The sequence below is a fragment of the Hylobates moloch genome, unplaced genomic scaffold (assembly GCF_009828535.3).
Source record: "Hylobates moloch isolate HMO894 unplaced genomic scaffold, HMol_V3 SCAFFOLD_2, whole genome shotgun sequence".
NCBI lineage: Eukaryota > Metazoa > Chordata > Mammalia > Primates > Hylobatidae > Hylobates > Hylobates moloch.
The window spans coordinates 7787129-7804090 of record NW_026652277.1 but is presented as its reverse complement, the minus strand read 5'-3'; the positions used below and the strand labels follow the sequence as shown (position 1 = coordinate 7804090).

General features: G+C 47.2%; 1 long non-coding RNA gene across 1 annotated transcript; it reads right to left on the bottom strand.

Moving 5' to 3' along the window:
• Positions 1 to 766: 766 nt before the first annotated feature.
• Positions 767 to 3665, bottom strand: LOC131381553 (uncharacterized). The gene is made up of 3 exons (XR_009210374.1): positions 3612 to 3665; positions 1759 to 1946; positions 767 to 876 (listed from the first exon to the last, which is right to left on the bottom strand). It is a non-coding gene; the product is annotated as an uncharacterized LOC131381553 (long non-coding RNA).
• Between the last annotated feature and the right edge of the window lie 13297 nt (positions 3666 to 16962).

The following is a 16962-nucleotide window of genomic DNA, read 5'->3' as shown; positions in this document are numbered from 1 at the left end:
CCACATTCTCAGGGCCCCTGGCCCCCGCAGAGCAATGGGGCCCAAGCCTGGGGAGTTGTCGCCTGGCCCGATCCCCACCTTGCCCTCCTGCAACATGAGACATCTGTCCAGGTGAGGGTGGAGTACGCCGCCAAGTACTGACAAATGGGAAAGTATCACCCTGAGGCACTCACAGCTCCTACATGGAGCTCTCAGTTCAGGGAAAAAAATAAACCAAGGGAGGAATTTTCCACTGTCCCATTACTCAAGAGAGCAGCAGGCTCGGTGCAGAAAACTCACTGCAGGCACTCCAGGTCTTGGGACCCACCCAGCCCCACCACGAGTCAGCACTTCCCTGGTGGGGTGGTCGTCTGTTGTACGGTCGCTAATGGATCTTCATGTGTGGAAACAGCTTCTGAATATTTTTTACCTAGTACGGGCCTGCAAGACGGGCCAGGTGGCCTTAGCTCTTTGCACAGCTCCAGTAGGAGAAGCTACTTGAAGAGAGTTAGAAGAAAGCTCGCCACCACACATCTTCCCCATCTTGGTTCACAGTGGCTGTCAACAGCCCTGAGATTCAAATCCTCAGCTGGAGGCTTTCCCAGTCCCTCTAAGAGTGGATAAGAGGTCGCTCCACCACTAACTAGCTGTGCAAACTGAGGCAGGTTATTGAACCTCTTTAAGCCTCTGTGTCTCCACCTGTAAATAATAGCAGCATTTCCCTCATTAAGTTGTTACGAAGATTCAAAGAGATAAATACACACACGGAACCTGGCACATCCACACTTAGCAAATGTGAGTTGTTAATATCCAGCAACTCATTTATTCAACAGCTACTTATTGGGAGCCAGCATACTTCTGGGGACACATGGTTTCTGCCTTCAAGGATGACATCGTCTAGTGGGGGAGGGAAATGTTAAAAACCAACAATGACTACATGCCATGATCACTTCTGTGAGGTGTGTAGAATAATCACCCTTTTGTGGCCTATCACGTATATCTCCCCAATGATGCTACCAGGGCATCATTCTTACAGACGATGAGTCTGAGGCCCAGAGGTCACCTTGTGGACTTCAACCCAGGTTTGACCACAGTGCTCGTGGTCCACATTCACTGGCCCCTTTTTATTTATTTATTTTTTTAGACAGAGTCTCACTTTCTTGCCCAGGCTGGAGTGCAGTGGTGGCTCAGCTCACTGCAGCCTCCACTTCCTGGGTTCAAGTGATTCTCCTGCCTTAGCCTCCCAAATAGCTGGGACTACAGGCATGCACCACCACACTCAGCTAATTTTTACATTTTTAGTAGAGACGGGGTTTCATTACGTTGGCCAGGCTGTCCTGTTTTTTTTGGGGGGGGAGGGGCGGGAACAGAGTCTCGCTCTGTTGCCCAAGCCAGAGTGCAGTGGCACGATTTTGGCTCACTGCAACCTTCACCTTCCAGGTTCAAGCAATCCTCCTCCCTCAGCTCCCCCTAGTAGCTGGAATTACAGGCATCTGCCACCACGCCTGGCCAATTTTTGTATTTTTAGTAGAGACAGGGTTTCTCCATGTTGGCCTGGCTGGTCTCGAACTGCTGACCTCAGGTGATCCACGTGCCTTGGCCTCCCAAAGTGCTGGGGTTACAGGCATAAGCCACCGCACCCAGGCTTTTTTTTTTTTTTTTTTTTTTTTTTTTTAATATTATAGGATCCACCAAAGCTTCAGGTGGACCTGCTCAGGATAACTCAGATGATCCCTTGACGCTGTACACAGCTTTAAATCTGAACCCAAATACACTCACCCATTATGCAAGCCACGCTGCCAGGTTGATGCAAAAAACCCTGCAGATTGTCATCAGTCGTGGTTCACGCTGTGGTCACCGCAGCTGTTCTTTGTCATTGCAGAATTGCAACCCTGCATGTCACTCTGGGACATATGGCCCTGGGCCTATAAGCTACCACCAGGCCACCGACGGCTGCTCCTCACCACCTGACAGTGATGATTAAACATGGTCTATTTAGAGGAGCCGTAAAGAAGCCAGATATCCCTCGCAGAGGAGCAGAGGGGCGCACAAACAATGGGACAGATTTTCCTGTCTCTCGGGAGAGTCATTCTCTCATCTTTCACCAAGAGAAAAAAAGTCATGCAATGAGAATCTAGCAGCAGAACCCAAGGGGAGTTTCGGGGCAGGAGAGGCAGCCAGGACATGGATGCCCCCCCAACGCTTCCACTGCCCACACTCCTACCTCAAGCGAAGAAATGGAAAGCACTTTTATTTCTTCTGAACTCCCAGCCTGTCCCGCTAGTTTGGTTCATTTGCTGCTCTTGAAGATAGGAATCCCCCAGCCCCAAGACAGCCCACCCAGCATGCCAGGCCTGTCCACAGTCTCCATCCAGTTTCTGTGCCCTGGTACCCAAATTTCAGAGTACGGCTGCAGAAAGCCCCTAACTTCACCCAAGCCCACCCAAGGGCTCCACCATCCTTCAGTCATCTCCCGCGGATTCCCTGCTGTGTTCCCTGGGGAATTCCCTGGACTCTCCAACCTGCCCAGCTCTGCTGTTCTCCCTGCAGATGGCCTGGACTCTTCCTGCCATGACTGTCCTCAAATTCCCTGTTCGTCATTAACATCAAACACTCAGAGACGCCACAGCTATGTGCAGACACTGCCTTGTCTACCCTACTCCTTACCCCAACTTCTGAATTTTTTTCGTTCTCTTTTTCTCACTAGGGAGAAGGCCTTTGTTCCTGATCCTTTTCTCTCCCATCTCCTGGAGGATTTTTTGCCATTCGGTTCCATCAGTCTTGCACTTTCATTTTATTTATTTATTTTTTAATAGAGACCATGGCCTCACTCTGTTGCCCACGCTATTCTCAAACTCCTGGCCTCAAGCGATCCTCCACCTTGGCCTCCCCAAGTATTGGGATTACAGGCATGAGCCACCATGCCTGGTCCTGTTTGGCACCTTTTATCCTTGTCTTCACTCCAGTCACTCCTCTTCTGCTTGATAACTTGATTATCAAGCATCACTTCTAATCTAAAAAACTTGAGAACAACCCTTTCACCCCCTCAATTTATTAATTTATTACTTTATTTAGACAGAGTCTCGCTCTGTCGCCCAGGCTGGAGTGCAGTGGTGTAATCTTAACTTGCTGCAACCTCCCTCTCCCAGGTTCAAGCAATTCTCATGCCTCAGACTCCTGAGTAGCTGGGACTACAGGCGTGGGCCACCATACCTGGCTAATTTTTGTATTTTTAGTAGAGACAGGGTTTTGCCATGTTGGCCAGGCTGGTCTCGAACTCCTGACCTCAAGTGATCCACCCACCTCAGCCTCCCAAAGTGTTGGGATTACAGGCATGAGCCACCGTGCCTGGCCTCATCCATCAGTTTAATACCCCAGTCTCTTCTCTGACAAAGATTTCCAGGATGAATCTCTAGGACTTCTTCCTCTCTTCCAACATGTGCTTTTGCCCCTAACCATCTGATGCCCACCACTGCCATCTCACTGAAACTCTTTCCCAAGTCAAAATAGCCACCTCCTTCTAAAGACTAGTGATCTCTTTAACCCTGATTTCTGCAACATTTCACTTTCCTCCTTGAGCTGTCTCCTGGCTTGGCTTCCAGGAAACAGGTCTTCCCGGAGGCTGCTCTCACCTCTCAGACAGCCTTCTCATCTCACTGTCCAGCTCCAGAGCTCTCTGCCTTCCACCTCGTATGTGGCGTGATCGTCAAATCAATGGGATTCCCTATTGATAAATCCATGCTCTCCACTGTCAAGGTCTCTCTTTGTGACCTCACAGCCTTCCCATGACTACAAGAGGGATTCTACGCAGACCGCCCCCATGCATATCTCTTCCTAACTCCACTCTCTGCCTGTTGAACCACTTGATCAAGATACCCCACCAGCAACTCAAGATGTCTGAAGCTCGGTTTATCACCTCTTCTCAAACTCTGACTCCTCGGGACTTGATATACCCTTCAAAGAGGCTCCAGGGATATTTGAGAAAGCAGCATAAAGGAGTCGCTTCCCCGTCACCCGGCACAGACTCATTCTACCTCAGTGCACCTCATCTAGTCAATTTCCAGGTTCCCCTGATTCCCCTTTGCAAGCTCTGTCGCATCCATCCCCATCTCTCCAAGTTGCCCTCTTAGATGCCCCCTTTTACCTGGGCTCCTGCAATGGCCTCGAGCTAGTTTCTCCTTTTCCCATCTTTCTGCCCCCTAATCCATCCCATATCCGTTGTCAAATGTGGAGCTGTGATTAGATCACTCCTCTGCTAAAATGCCTTTAATGTCTCCATACTGAATACAGAAGAAAGTCCCAATTCTTTGTTTTGTTTTGTTTCCGGGTTTTTTTCTTGAGACAGAGTCTCACTCTGTCGCCCAGGCTGGAGTGCAATAGCACAATCTCGGCTCATTGCAACCTCCACCTCCTGGGTTCAAGTGATTCTCCTCCCTCAGCCTGTTGAGTAGCCGGGATTACAGGTGCACGCCACCACACTCAGCAAAATTATTATTATTATTATTATTATTATTATTATTATTATTATTATTATTATTATTTTGAGACAGAGTCTCCCAGGCTTAAGCAATTCTCCTGCCTCAACCTCCCGAGTAGCTAATTTTTGTATTTTTAGTAGAGACGGGATTTTGCCATGTTGCCCAGGCTGGTCTTGAACTCCAGACCTCAGGTGATCCACCTGCCTCAGCCTCCCAAAGTGCTGGGATTATAGGTGTGAGCCACCGCGCCCGACCTCTTTTTTTTTTTTTTTTTTTTGTATTTTTAGTAGAGACGGGGTTTCTCCATGTTGGCCAGGCTGGACTCAAACTCCTGACCTCAAGTGATCTGCCTGCCTTGGCTTCCTAAAGTGCTGGGACTACAAGTGTGAGCCACCGTGCATGGCCTGATTTTCAAAGGTATTAAATATATTGATAGGCCTTTTTTTTTAATAGAGAGAGACAGGGTCTGGCTGTATTGCCCAGGCTGGTCTCAAACTCCTGGGCTCAAGCAACCCACCCACCTTGGCCTCCCAAAGTCCTGGGATTACAGGCATGAGCCACTGCACCCAGCAGGGCCTATTCTAATAATAATAGTCACTATCTATGGAACATTTACTCTATGCCATGCACTAGGTTAAATGTTGTACCTACGTTATCTCATTTAATCCTCACTGCAGCTCCCATTTTACTGGTAAGAAAATATATTTTCTACAGTCTAAAAGTATGTGACTCAGTGATCCTCCACCCCTGCCCCACTCCCAACCAGACCTCCACAGCCCTTTGCTCCACTTCAGTTCTGGAAGCTTGGGGAGTTAAATGGCAATTAGCCTTGGTGCCTAATTTTAAGAATCTCTGAGTTTATGCATCCATTAATTCTCTTTATGAAGAGCCACTCATATAGAATCTGCCACTGCTGTTAATCAGCACTAGCCACGAAGACAGTATGATAACAGGCAGGAGAAGCAGTCAGACCTGTTTGTCTTAATGTGTCTGAATCATTTCTACTTCAATATTGAAGTTTTATGCATACCACTGGGTCACCACCAAAGGTATAGCACAATGTCTGGGCACAGTGGACACTTTATATTTTTATTGAATTTTTTTTTCCTTTTTAGGGTGTAATTGAATTTTTGTACATGCACTGCTGTCATACATGCACTGCTGTATATACACACGTCTGTCTTACTCACATGGAAACACATCTCCAGAAAGTGCAGAAGAGAAAGTATTTCCCTCCTCTGCCTGCCCAGGATTCTAAAACCTTCATATTTTAGGAGAGTCAGAGATCTGAGTCCTACGTGACGGCTGACTGCAGCCCTGGCCTGAATGCTTTGGGAGACTGGTCTAGGTAAGAGGTCAGGGCTTGATTGGCCCTGAAACAAGGACCTAAGGGCTCTTCCCAGTCTCTCTGAGCTCCATGGAAAGCATGAGGCCAGCACCAAACAGAACAGAAACCTGTCTACACAACAGACAGCACACTCCCCTACGCCTGCCTCACCGATGGAGAACAGGGCCCTGGACTTTTGTCAAAGCTGGTCTCCAATCCAAACATCAGCGAATCAGAGTGGATCTCACTGCCTTTTTCCTACTTAAAGAAAGGGCAATCCTAAAAAATATTCTCAGCCGGGGACGGTGGCTCACGCCTGTAGTCCCAGCACTTTGGGAGGCTGAGGTGGGCGGATCAGGAGGTCAGGAGCTTGAGACCAGCCTGGCCAACATGGTGAATCCTCATCTCTACTAAAAATACAAAAATTAGCTGGGTGTGGTGGTGGGCGCCTGTAATCCCAGCTACTCGGGAGGCTGAGGCAGGAGAATCGCTTGAGCCCGGGAGGCAGAGGTTGCCGTGAGCTGAGATTGCGCCATTGCACTCCAGCCTGGGTGACAGAGCAAGACTCTGTCTCAAACATATATTCTCTTCCCCACCCAAATATTGAGCTTCAGATATCTGCTCTGATGGAAAAAGGAAAAAAATACAGGCACTAAACTAATTTAAATTTGGATTTGGAATGTCAAGGTGAACACACAAACATGTGAACACTTGCACATCCATTGAGAAAGACACAGGTACACATTCTCCAGACGTAAATACTCACTTCTGTAGCCATCTGCCATGTAACTAACCTGATCTTATTATTGGGGGCCAACGCCTTGATCACATTAAGCTATAAACTTTTCCTTATCTTTTTCTTTCTTTTTAAAGGCAGGATCTCGCTCTGTCACCCAGGCTGGAGTACAGTGGTGGAATCATAGTTCGCTACAGCCTTGATTTCCTGGGTTCAAGCGATCCCCTCACCTCCACCTCCCAAGTAGCTGGGACTACAGACACCACCATGCCTGACTATTTTTTTAATTTTTCTGTAGACACAGGGTCTCACTATATGTTTCCCAGGCTGTTCTCCAACTCATGGCCTCAAGCAACCCTCCCATCTCAGCTTCCCGAAGTACTAGGATTATAGGCATGAACCGCCACTCCTGGCCCAACATTTTCCTTTTCTGAGGATCCCCTGAGTTCATATGGGGCTGATGTCCACACCACTGATATTCCACTCTGGATGCCAAGAGTACATTTAGACGTTGAGTCGAATAGCATGTTGCATTGTGACATTTTTCAAATACTGTCCAACTATTTAACCTCACCCTAGGCTGGAATAACAACCCTTGGGGGGGGTGATCACAAAATAGGCCGCTATGGACAACATATTCTTATCAATACTCCCTTCGCCAAAGGGCCCACAAGCTATAATTACCATCGTATTCCACCTTCTTGAAAGGAGAAAACTGTAGCGCGAAGGAAGTAAGCCCCTGGTCTGGTATTGTGTAACGAGTGAAAGTTAGGACAAAGACGGTGAATCTCTCATGTTCTGCATATTTTCATCACTTTCTTTCATAAACCCAGTGATTCCAAGAGGAAGAAAAGAGAACTTGAAGGATCAAATCCCAGCCCCTGGCGGGCATCCATTTCTCTTCATAAGGATGATTTTCCTTCTTGCCTTTTCATAGCACTGACAGGTGCTATATTAAAAAAAAAAAAAAAAAAAAAAAAACCTGACTTGCACCTAGCATTGCTCTACTCATCCTTCCAACTCTAGGGATTTTTTTTTTATATTTTTAAAAGGAATTTCAGACAGAAATTTGACTTTATTGATCTCATAAGTGGGAGCTGAACAATGAGAACGCATGGTCACAGGGAGGGGAACGACACACACTGGGGTCTGTCAGGGGGTTGAGTGAGGGAGAGCATTAGGACAAATAGCTAATGCATGCAGGGCTTAATACCTAGGTGATGGGTTGATGGGTGCAGCAAACCACCATGGCACACGTTTACCTGTGTAACAAACCTGCACATCCTGCACATGTATCCCGAAACTTAACATTAAATTAAATTAAAATAAGTTAAATTGGAAATTTGACTTTATTGGCCAATTCTTGGTGGGTAGCAGCATTCATATTCCTGTTTATTGCCTTCATATGACTGATTCTTTCATTGTCCAGTAAATGCCTTAATGAAGACCAATAGCCACACTCAGAAGGCAAGTTGTTTTGATCTTCACTTATTTTTGCTTTGCTATAAATGCTTCAGTTTGTTCTGCCGTCCCTTGAAGGATGTCACATGTAGTAATGACAGAGTGGGGCCACCTATGCCACACGGGAATGTTTGGTTTCGCAGGGTGTGCTAGGTGCAAGAGTAATTCAGGACAGTGACTCCGAATACCCAGCCTCACCTTGGATACCACAGAGAGTTCGTAAGTCTCCTTCACAACCCCTAAGAAATGTAATGGGGGACGAGGCACAGTGGCTCATGCCTGTAATCCCAGCATTTTGGAAGGCTGAGGTGGGAAGATTGCTTGAGCCCAGGAGTTCAAGATCAGCCTGAGCATCACAGCAAGTCCCCATCTCTTAAAAAAAAAAACAAAAATTAAAAACTAGCTTAGCATGGTGGCATGTGTCTGTAGTCCCAGCTTCTCAGGAGGCTGAGGCAGGGAGATCTCTTGAGACCAGAAGTTGGAGGCTGCAGTGAGCTAGGATCAGTCCACTACACTCCTGCCTGGGTGCCAGAGCAAGTTCTCACTTGTAAAAAAAAATTTATTTATTTATTTATTTTGAAATAGAGTCTCTCACTCTGTCACCCAGACTGGAGTGTGGTGGCACAACCGCGGCTCACTGCAACCGCCACCTCCTGGGTTCAAGCGATTCTCCTGCCTCAGCCTCCCGAGTAGTTAGGATTACAGGTACCCACAAACACACGCTATAGAATAGAAATAATTTTTCTATTTTTAGCAGAGATGAGGCTTCACCACATTCACCAGGCTGGTCTCAAACTCCTGACCTCAAATGATCCACATGCTTCGGCCTCCCAAAGTGCTGGGATTACCGGCATGAGCCACTGTGCGTGGCCAAAAATTTAAATTTAAATTTAAATTTTCAAAAAAAACTTCTGTCTTCATATCAACTCTGTTCAACCTCCAAAAGGGGGAGTGAGCCAGGCTAAGCCCACCGCTTCCACTCCCCAAGACAGAGAAAGTAGGATGGGGCTCGCAGTGAAAAACAGACAAACAAAACATCACTGCTTCTTTTTCTACCTCCATGTACAGTTCTAACAGGGCCAATCATGCTCGCTAACCTTAATTAACCAGTCAGCCACCTCAGATCTGGAACGAAAGGCAAGAGGCATGCAGAGTGTACCCCTATTAATATTATTATGGTTATAATTATATCTTATGGCAGTTTCCCTACCCTCTACTGCTCAACACTGGTTAATTTCTCCATCATAAAAAGAGGGTTCTTTTATGGGATGAAGTGTTTTGTGATTAGTTTGGTTTGAGTTTTACCAGCCTAGACCTAATTCAGGGTAGCAAGCCTCCACGTGGGGCCTGAAATCCGTTATGTGCTTAAGTGTGTGGGCAGGCAGGCAGTCTGAAAGGAAATGGCCACTCCCTGCAGTCTGTCCAATAGGAAACCACATCCTCCTTCAGCCTTAGAAGGGGATTTTCTTTTTTAATTTAATTTAATTTTTTTTTTTTTTTAAGAGACAGGGTGTCGCTCTGTCTCCGAGGCTGGAGTACAGTGGCACTATCATGGCTCACTGCAGCCTCAAACTCCTGGGCTCAAGTGATTCTCCTGCCTCAGCCTCCCAAGTAGCTGGGACTCCAGGCATGCACCACCATTGTCATATAATTTTTTAATTTTTTGGTAGAGATGGTGTCTCTCTATGTTGCCCAGGCTGGTCTTGAACTCTTGGGCTCAAGTGATCCTCTGGCCTCAGCCTGTAATCTCAAAGTGCTGGGATTACAGGCATGAGCCACTGCACCTGGCTATGGGAGGGGATTTTTTTTTTTATTATTAAATGGAGTTTCACTCTGTTGCCAGGCTGGAGTGCAGTGACATGATCTCCACTCACTGCAACCTCCACCTCCCGGGTTTAAGTGATTCTCCTGCCTCAGCCTCCCGAGGAGCTGGGACTACAGGTGCATGCCACCACGCCCAGTTAATGTGTGTATTTTTAGTAGAGACAGGGTTTCACCATGTTGGCCAGGATGGTCTCCATCTCTTGACCTCATGCACCGCCAGCCTCGGCCTCCCAAAGTGCTGGAATTACAGGCGCCCAGCCGGGAGGGGATTTTTTTAAACCAGAGCTTCCAAATTGGAGATGATGCTAGGCTCCTCACGCCTATTAATGACCAACAAGAGATCAAATCTAAACTTAACATACTTCTGCCAAGAATATTCCCCAAGTTATTGCCTCTTCACAATCCATCTCTTGGTAAAACTCATGGTTCTTAAAGTCATCATCCCACACGTAAGTGCCTACAGGAAAATAACCAATTTTGTCAAGGGGGAAGATCGAGCAGGTGCAGTGGCTCACGGCTGTAATCCCAGCACTTTTGGAAGCCAAGGCAGGAAGATCACTTAAGCCCAGGACTTAGAGACCAGCCTGGGCAACATAGCGAGACCTTGTCTCTACAAAAATAATCAGCCGGGCATAGTGGTGCATGCCTGCAGTCCCAGATACTCAGGAGGACGCCCAGGCCTGAGCATCTATGGCTGTGAGTTTTCACCCCAGTGCTGATTTGCTTGCGATGTTGGGCAAATAACCTCTTGGGATGAAGGGTTTAATCGTCATGCTGCCTTACAAGGGAGAAACTGCAAGGCAACCACTCAACAGTAAGGACCAGTGGAAAATACTCTACGGAAATCCAGAAGCCTGGGGACATAAGCCCTCGGGCTCCTTTTTCAGTTTCTATTTGAGGTTGAGGAGGGATGGCCTCCCTCAGTAGAAAGTAAAGGTAGTGGTTGGGTGCAATGGCTGTAATCCTAGCATTTTGGGAGGCTGAGGCGGGCAGATCACTTGAGGCCAGGAGTTCGAGACCAGTCCGGCCAACATAGCGAAACACCATCTCTACTAAAAATACAAAAAAAAAAATAGCTGGGTGTGGTAGCAGGTGCCTGTACTCCCAACTACTCGGGAGGCTGAGGCAGGAGAATCACTTGAACTCAGGAGGTGGAGGTTGCAGTGAGCCCAGATTGCACCACTGCACTCCAGCCTGGGCGACACAGGGAGACTCCCTATCAAAAAAAAAAGAAAGTAAAGGTAGCAACACAGCTCTTCGGTCAAAGCTGCAGTCCAGCGATTAGTTAATTACTCAACTTAGCTTCTCTAAGCCTCTTTGTCCTCATATGTAAAACAGGGATGATAAATAATAATACTTACATCATAGGATTGTTGGGAAGATTAAGTGAGAGCACTTATGACAGCACACGGTAAACGCTCAGAATTCAGGGTGACCACTAAGTCTAGAAACATCAGGGGATGCAGAAATGCTGCAATGATATTAATTTCCTGACATGATAAAATCACTTCTGTGTTTCCAGACTTGCTGGTCACCCTGCACATCAGCTGACAATTATTATTCGACAAATTACACTCTGCTAGCTGTTGAAAGACATCTCTGCCCAAAACTATTGTATCTCCCCCGGTGCCCAGAATTCCCACAGGATTCACTTGCTTGGTATAAGTTTGAAGGCATTAAAGGCTTCTTTTACGTGCAAAGCTCAACAAAGAAGGATAACATTAAGCCATTAAGAGTCATCAATACCTTAGCTCAAAAGAATGTATCAGCTCAGACTTAGCATGGAGCAGGACTCTGAACAGCTCAGGTTTATTCTGAGGGGGAAGGATCAGTTGACGAGGGCCCAGGGTACGGGTCCTATTTGCATCAGGGTTCCGCAGCCGAATGAGGAAACTGTACCAGGGGCCCAATACCACTGTGACAAATACCAAAATTTGTCACTATGTGGGGGCCAGAAACTGGAAGATGGAAGTAAATCTAACTTCATCTTCTTGAGTTATCGCCTCTTCACAGTCCGTCTCTTGGCAAAACTCATGGTTCTTTTTTTTCTTTTTCTTTTCTTTTTTTTTTTTTTTTTGAGACAGAGTCTCACTCTGTCGCCAGGCTGGAGTGCATGGAGTGCAGTGGCACGATCTCTCGGCTCACTGCAACCTCCACCTCCCGGGTTCAAGCGATTCTTCTGCCTCAGCCTCCCGAGTAGCTGGGACTACAGGCGTGCACCACCACGCCCGGCTAATTTTTGTATTTTTAGTAGAGACGGGGTTTCACCATGTTTACCAGGATGGTCTGTATCTCTTGACCTCATGATCTGCCTACCTCAGTCTCCCAAAGTGCTGGGATTACAGGCGTGAGCCACCACGCCCAGCCCAAAACGCATGGTTCTTAAGGTCTCCATTCCACAACATAAGTGCCTACTCAACCCTGTCCACCTGCAGGAAAATAACCAATTTGGTAAAAAAGGGAAGATCAGCCAGGCACAGTGGCTCACGCCTGTAATCCCAGCAATTTGGGAGGCCGAGGAGGGAAGATCACTTAAGCCCAGGAGTTTGAGACTAGCCTGGGCAACACAGCAAGACCTTGTCTCTATAAAAAGAACTTAAAAATTAGCCAGGCATAGTGTGCGCATCTGTGGTTCCAGCTACTCAGGAGGCTGAGGGGAGAGGATTGCTTGAGCCTGGAAGGTCAAGGCTGCAGTGAGCCATGATCACACCACTGCACTCCAGACTGTGGAAAAAAAAAAGGAAGAAAAAGAAGAAAGAAAGAAAGAAAGAAAGAAAGAAAGAGAAAGAAAGAAGAAAGAAAGAAAGAAGAAGAAAGAGAGAAAGAAGAAAGAAAGAAAAAAAGAGTGAAAGAGGAAAAAAGAAGGAAGGAAGGAAGGAAGGAAGGGGAAGATCGTAGTTCATCCCCCTCTTAGCACGGCAGTCCAATTTAACAGTGACATCAGAAGCCTTGGTGAGATTTCTGCATTGTGGCAAAGTTGCATTATCACTGGGAACCCATCTCAGATACAGAGAAGGATAACCCTCCCCCTCCTTTGCATAGACTGTTGGGTATTCTGTTTTGTTTAATTACCTAAGACTTCTTTAAAGGGTCCTCTAGATGTTCAGCCAGGCCACGCCTATGCAAGAGCAATAGACAGGGTGGGATCCAACGTGAAGCTGGAGCCATGGTAATTACAGGGCAAAAAGGTTGGTCTGACGGGGTACATGGGGTTTCTGTATTAGACATTTCATATTTCATGTGGACAAGTTTGATCCTTTAAGCTCTGAAAACACCCAGAGGGCAAACTGTCAGCACCATGCACAAGAATTTTGCCCTGAACAAAATGACCTTTGAGTTCTTAACTGGTTTCATATTTTCCAGGTCTCTGCATACATATTCCTCTTTGGTCACTCCCTAACATCTTCAATGCATTTATTTGCTGGTAGGGTTTGGCCTCCCTGGCCAACAGCCACTGATTAACATCTAGTCTGCAAACCATGTAGAAATGTAATCCTTAACAAAATGAGGGAAGTTCCCAGCAAGCCAACACATTGTATTGATTTGCAAACTTCAGCCCAACTTGAGCATCCCTTCTTACTAAATTACAGCTGTCTCTCTTCAGCGAAAATTCATGTTTGCCATTCAGACTCCAGGATCAAGCTGGAACTCTTACTGGTCACACCTTCAACAGGCATTAAGTTCCATCGTGCAAAGCACAATTCAAAGACTTTTAATGGGGCATCCATTGACAAAAATGGGACTTTTTCTTTTTTCTTTTCTTTTTTTTTTTTTTTTTTTTTTTTTTTTTGAGACAGAGTCTTGCTCTGTCACCCAGGCTGGAGTGCGGGGACAAGATCTCAGCTCACTGCAGCCTCTGCCTCCTGGGTTCCAGTGACTCTCCTGCCTCAGCCTCCTGGGTAGCTGGGATTACAGGCATGTACCAGGACACTCAGCTAATTTTTGTATTTTTAGTAGAGACAGGGTTTCACTATGTTGGCCAGGCTGGTCTCGAACTCCTGACCTCAGGTGATCTGCTCACCTTGGCCTCCCAAAGTGCTGGAGTGGCGTGAGCCACCGCGCCCAGCCCAAAAAAAAATGAAACTTTTTAAAATGACAAATCAAGGTGACAACTTTTATTTGGGATATTTCTATCTAGATGTCAAACATCTATTTCTCAGTCCTAAGCCAATACAGCATTTCCCTCAAATTTAAGACTTTCACTGTGGGCTTTTCTTTTCTATTTTTTATTGTTAGTGCTGAGAGCAGATATACCAACAGTCTCACAATCTAGGACAGGCCCTTGGGGACAAGGCTTTCTGTGTCCTTGGGTAACTCCGACACATCCCAGAGCTTCAGTTTCCAGGGGCGTGACAGAGAGGCCAGCAGTCTACCTTAGAGGACCGTGCTGGTGGAAAAAGTGGATTGATAGACGCCTCTTTTTCTCCTCCTCTCCTTTCACCTTTGGCCAGCCAGCTGGCTCCAAGGGCAGACATTCTGCCAGCACACTTCTATCTGGGGTAATGGAAAGCAGAGACACCTAATCCCCAAACTTCATCTTAGACACAACTGTAGTTTAAAACCTCTGCCTTCATCGGAGCTGCTGGCGATCTGTCCATGCAGCGGGCAGCGATGCCGCTGCCTCTCCTTCCCCTCCTTCATGGATGTGTGATGTAATGGAGGAGTGAGCTGACTCTGGACTCTATAAGGAAACTGCAACAGGGCCGGTGTCACGAACAGCCTGGACAGCCAGCCTCGGATGGAACTGACGGTGTGGGGTGCTGGCCAGAGCAGCAGCAAAGTGAATTAAGCTCGAAGTTCCATCCCTTCATGCCACCCACAATCACATTTCGAGAGCCCAAGTGGCAGCTCCAAGCCCCCGATCCAATTAAGAGGCACAGCCCTCCTGTCTTCTGTTAGAAGAAAGGGATTGAGTGTCCCCACTTCCTCAACCAGTGAGCCAGAGCCACATTCATGACTTAATTGTTCTCAGGCACATCTTGTCACCCCAAGGAGATTGTAAACCTCTTAAGGGAAGGGTTGACTTCACACATAGCTGGATTAGTTGCTCACTTACTTGGTATAATTTATTGGGAGCTGAGAGAAAGCTGTTTCCTGCTACTCACCCACCATAGTCTCTGAAGTTTCATTTTTTTTTTTTTTTTTTTTTTTTTGGAGACGGAGTCTCGCTCTGTCGCCGAGGCTGGAGTGCAGTGGCGCGATCTTGGCTCACTGCAAGCTCCACCTCCCGGGTTCATGCCATTCTCCTGCCTCAGCCTCTCGAGTAGCTGGGACTTCAGGGGCCCGCCACTATGCCCAGATAATTTTTTGTGTTTTTAGTAGAGACGGGATTTCACCAGGTTAGCCAGGATGGTCTCGATCTCCTGACCTCATGATCCTCCTGCCTCAGGCTCCCAAAGTGCTGGGATTACAGGTGTGAGCCACCGCGCCCGGCCTGAAGTTTCACTCTTAAAAGAGCCTTTCATTGGGTAGAAATGCTGTCATGAAAATGCCTTCATTTATAATTTTATAATTAAAAGGGGCAGAATAGCAGAAGTCCCTGTCATTTTACTACACTCCACCATTACAGAGAGTCCCCATGTAGCAAGAAGCAATATAGAAAGAGGGCTTTCCTCCCTGCCCTGCTGCGAGATCTTGCATGAAGCCCTCTCCCCAATGCGTCTCAGGACATTCATCCCACAATGACAAAGATCACACTCTCACCTCACCTTGGGGTCCACCGGACCAGAGTCATCCTGACTCTGAGATTAGAAGACATGTATAAAACTGCCCTGGGCTTAGGTAAAGGAATTAAGGAGTTTCTTCAGTTTCTTTTTTTTTTTTTTTTTTTCGAGACGGAGTCTCGCTCTGTTGCCCAGGCTGGAGTGCAGTGGCACGATGTCAGCTCACTGCAAGCTCCGCCTCCTGGGTTCACGCCATTCTCCTGCCTCAGCCTCCCAAGTAGCTGGGACTACAGGCGCCTGCCACCACGCCCGGCTAATTTTTTTTTTGCATTTTTATTACAGACTGGGTTTCACCGTGTTAGCCAGGATGGTCTCCATCTCCTGACCTCGTGATCCGCCCACCTCAGCCTCCCAAAGTGCTGGGATTACAGGCATGAGCCACCGCGCCTGGCTGAATTTCTTCAGTTTCTTATGTCTTAAACCAATACTCTGATATCAGGTACACCCACAGTCAGTGAGGCCAAGTTCAGTTGATGAATGCTCTCAGCAAATAAAGCCAAGGTTGAGGGCCCCATCTCCAGCTGGGGCTCACTAGTGAACTCTGCAGAGGAGAAAAACTCCCCAACTTCACCTATCTCATCTGACCCCAAGAGCCCTTCCCCTGCTGTAACCTCTAAGCTGTGTCTTTCTCCAGAGCGAAGGACAGCCAGCTCCTCTTTTTTGACAAAAGATGAGCAGATGTGATGACAGAAGCAAGAGGTTGGCGTGTCGGCAGGAAAGGGCCATGCACTGAGGAATCCAGGCTGACTCCAGGCGAGAGAAGGCGAGGAAGCAGATTCTCCCCCTGGAGCCTCCTAAAGGAACCAGCCCTGCCAACACCACGACTTTAGCCCAATGACACTGATTGCGGGCTTCTGACCTCCAGAGCTGCAAGGGAATATGTGGGTGCTGTTGGATGCAACCAAGTTCAAATAACCATTTGTGAATGACAAGTGTTATTTACATGTTAACATGTTATTTAAATGTTATTTACAAATAATATTTGTTATTTGGAAATAACAAATAACCATTTGTTACAGCAGCTACAGGCAACTAACACAGATGCTGACTGCATTGAGGCCTGGGACTGGACATTCCAGAGGAGTGTGCCTAGAAGTTGAAGATCTCAGTGTTCTGTGGGTCTATCCCCAGGCCTCTGAGGGTCTTCAGACATCCTGTCTGCCTCGCAGCTTCCCAGGACCTGCTATCTAACAAGAATGGGGGGAGACTGGAAGCCACTCTTTCTGATGGGTGATTTCAGTTTCTCCTCTGAGAAAGGGACCTATTTGTGTTCAAAGCAGCATAACACTGGCATTCATGTATTCAACCAAACCTACTGAGTGGGTCTTGCCTGCCAGCCACTGTGCTCCTAGCAGGATTCTGGGAGAAGCAAAAGGGACCTGGCGCCCCTCCTTATGTTGAGCTCCTGTTGGAGGCAAGTTATTTACCCTTTCT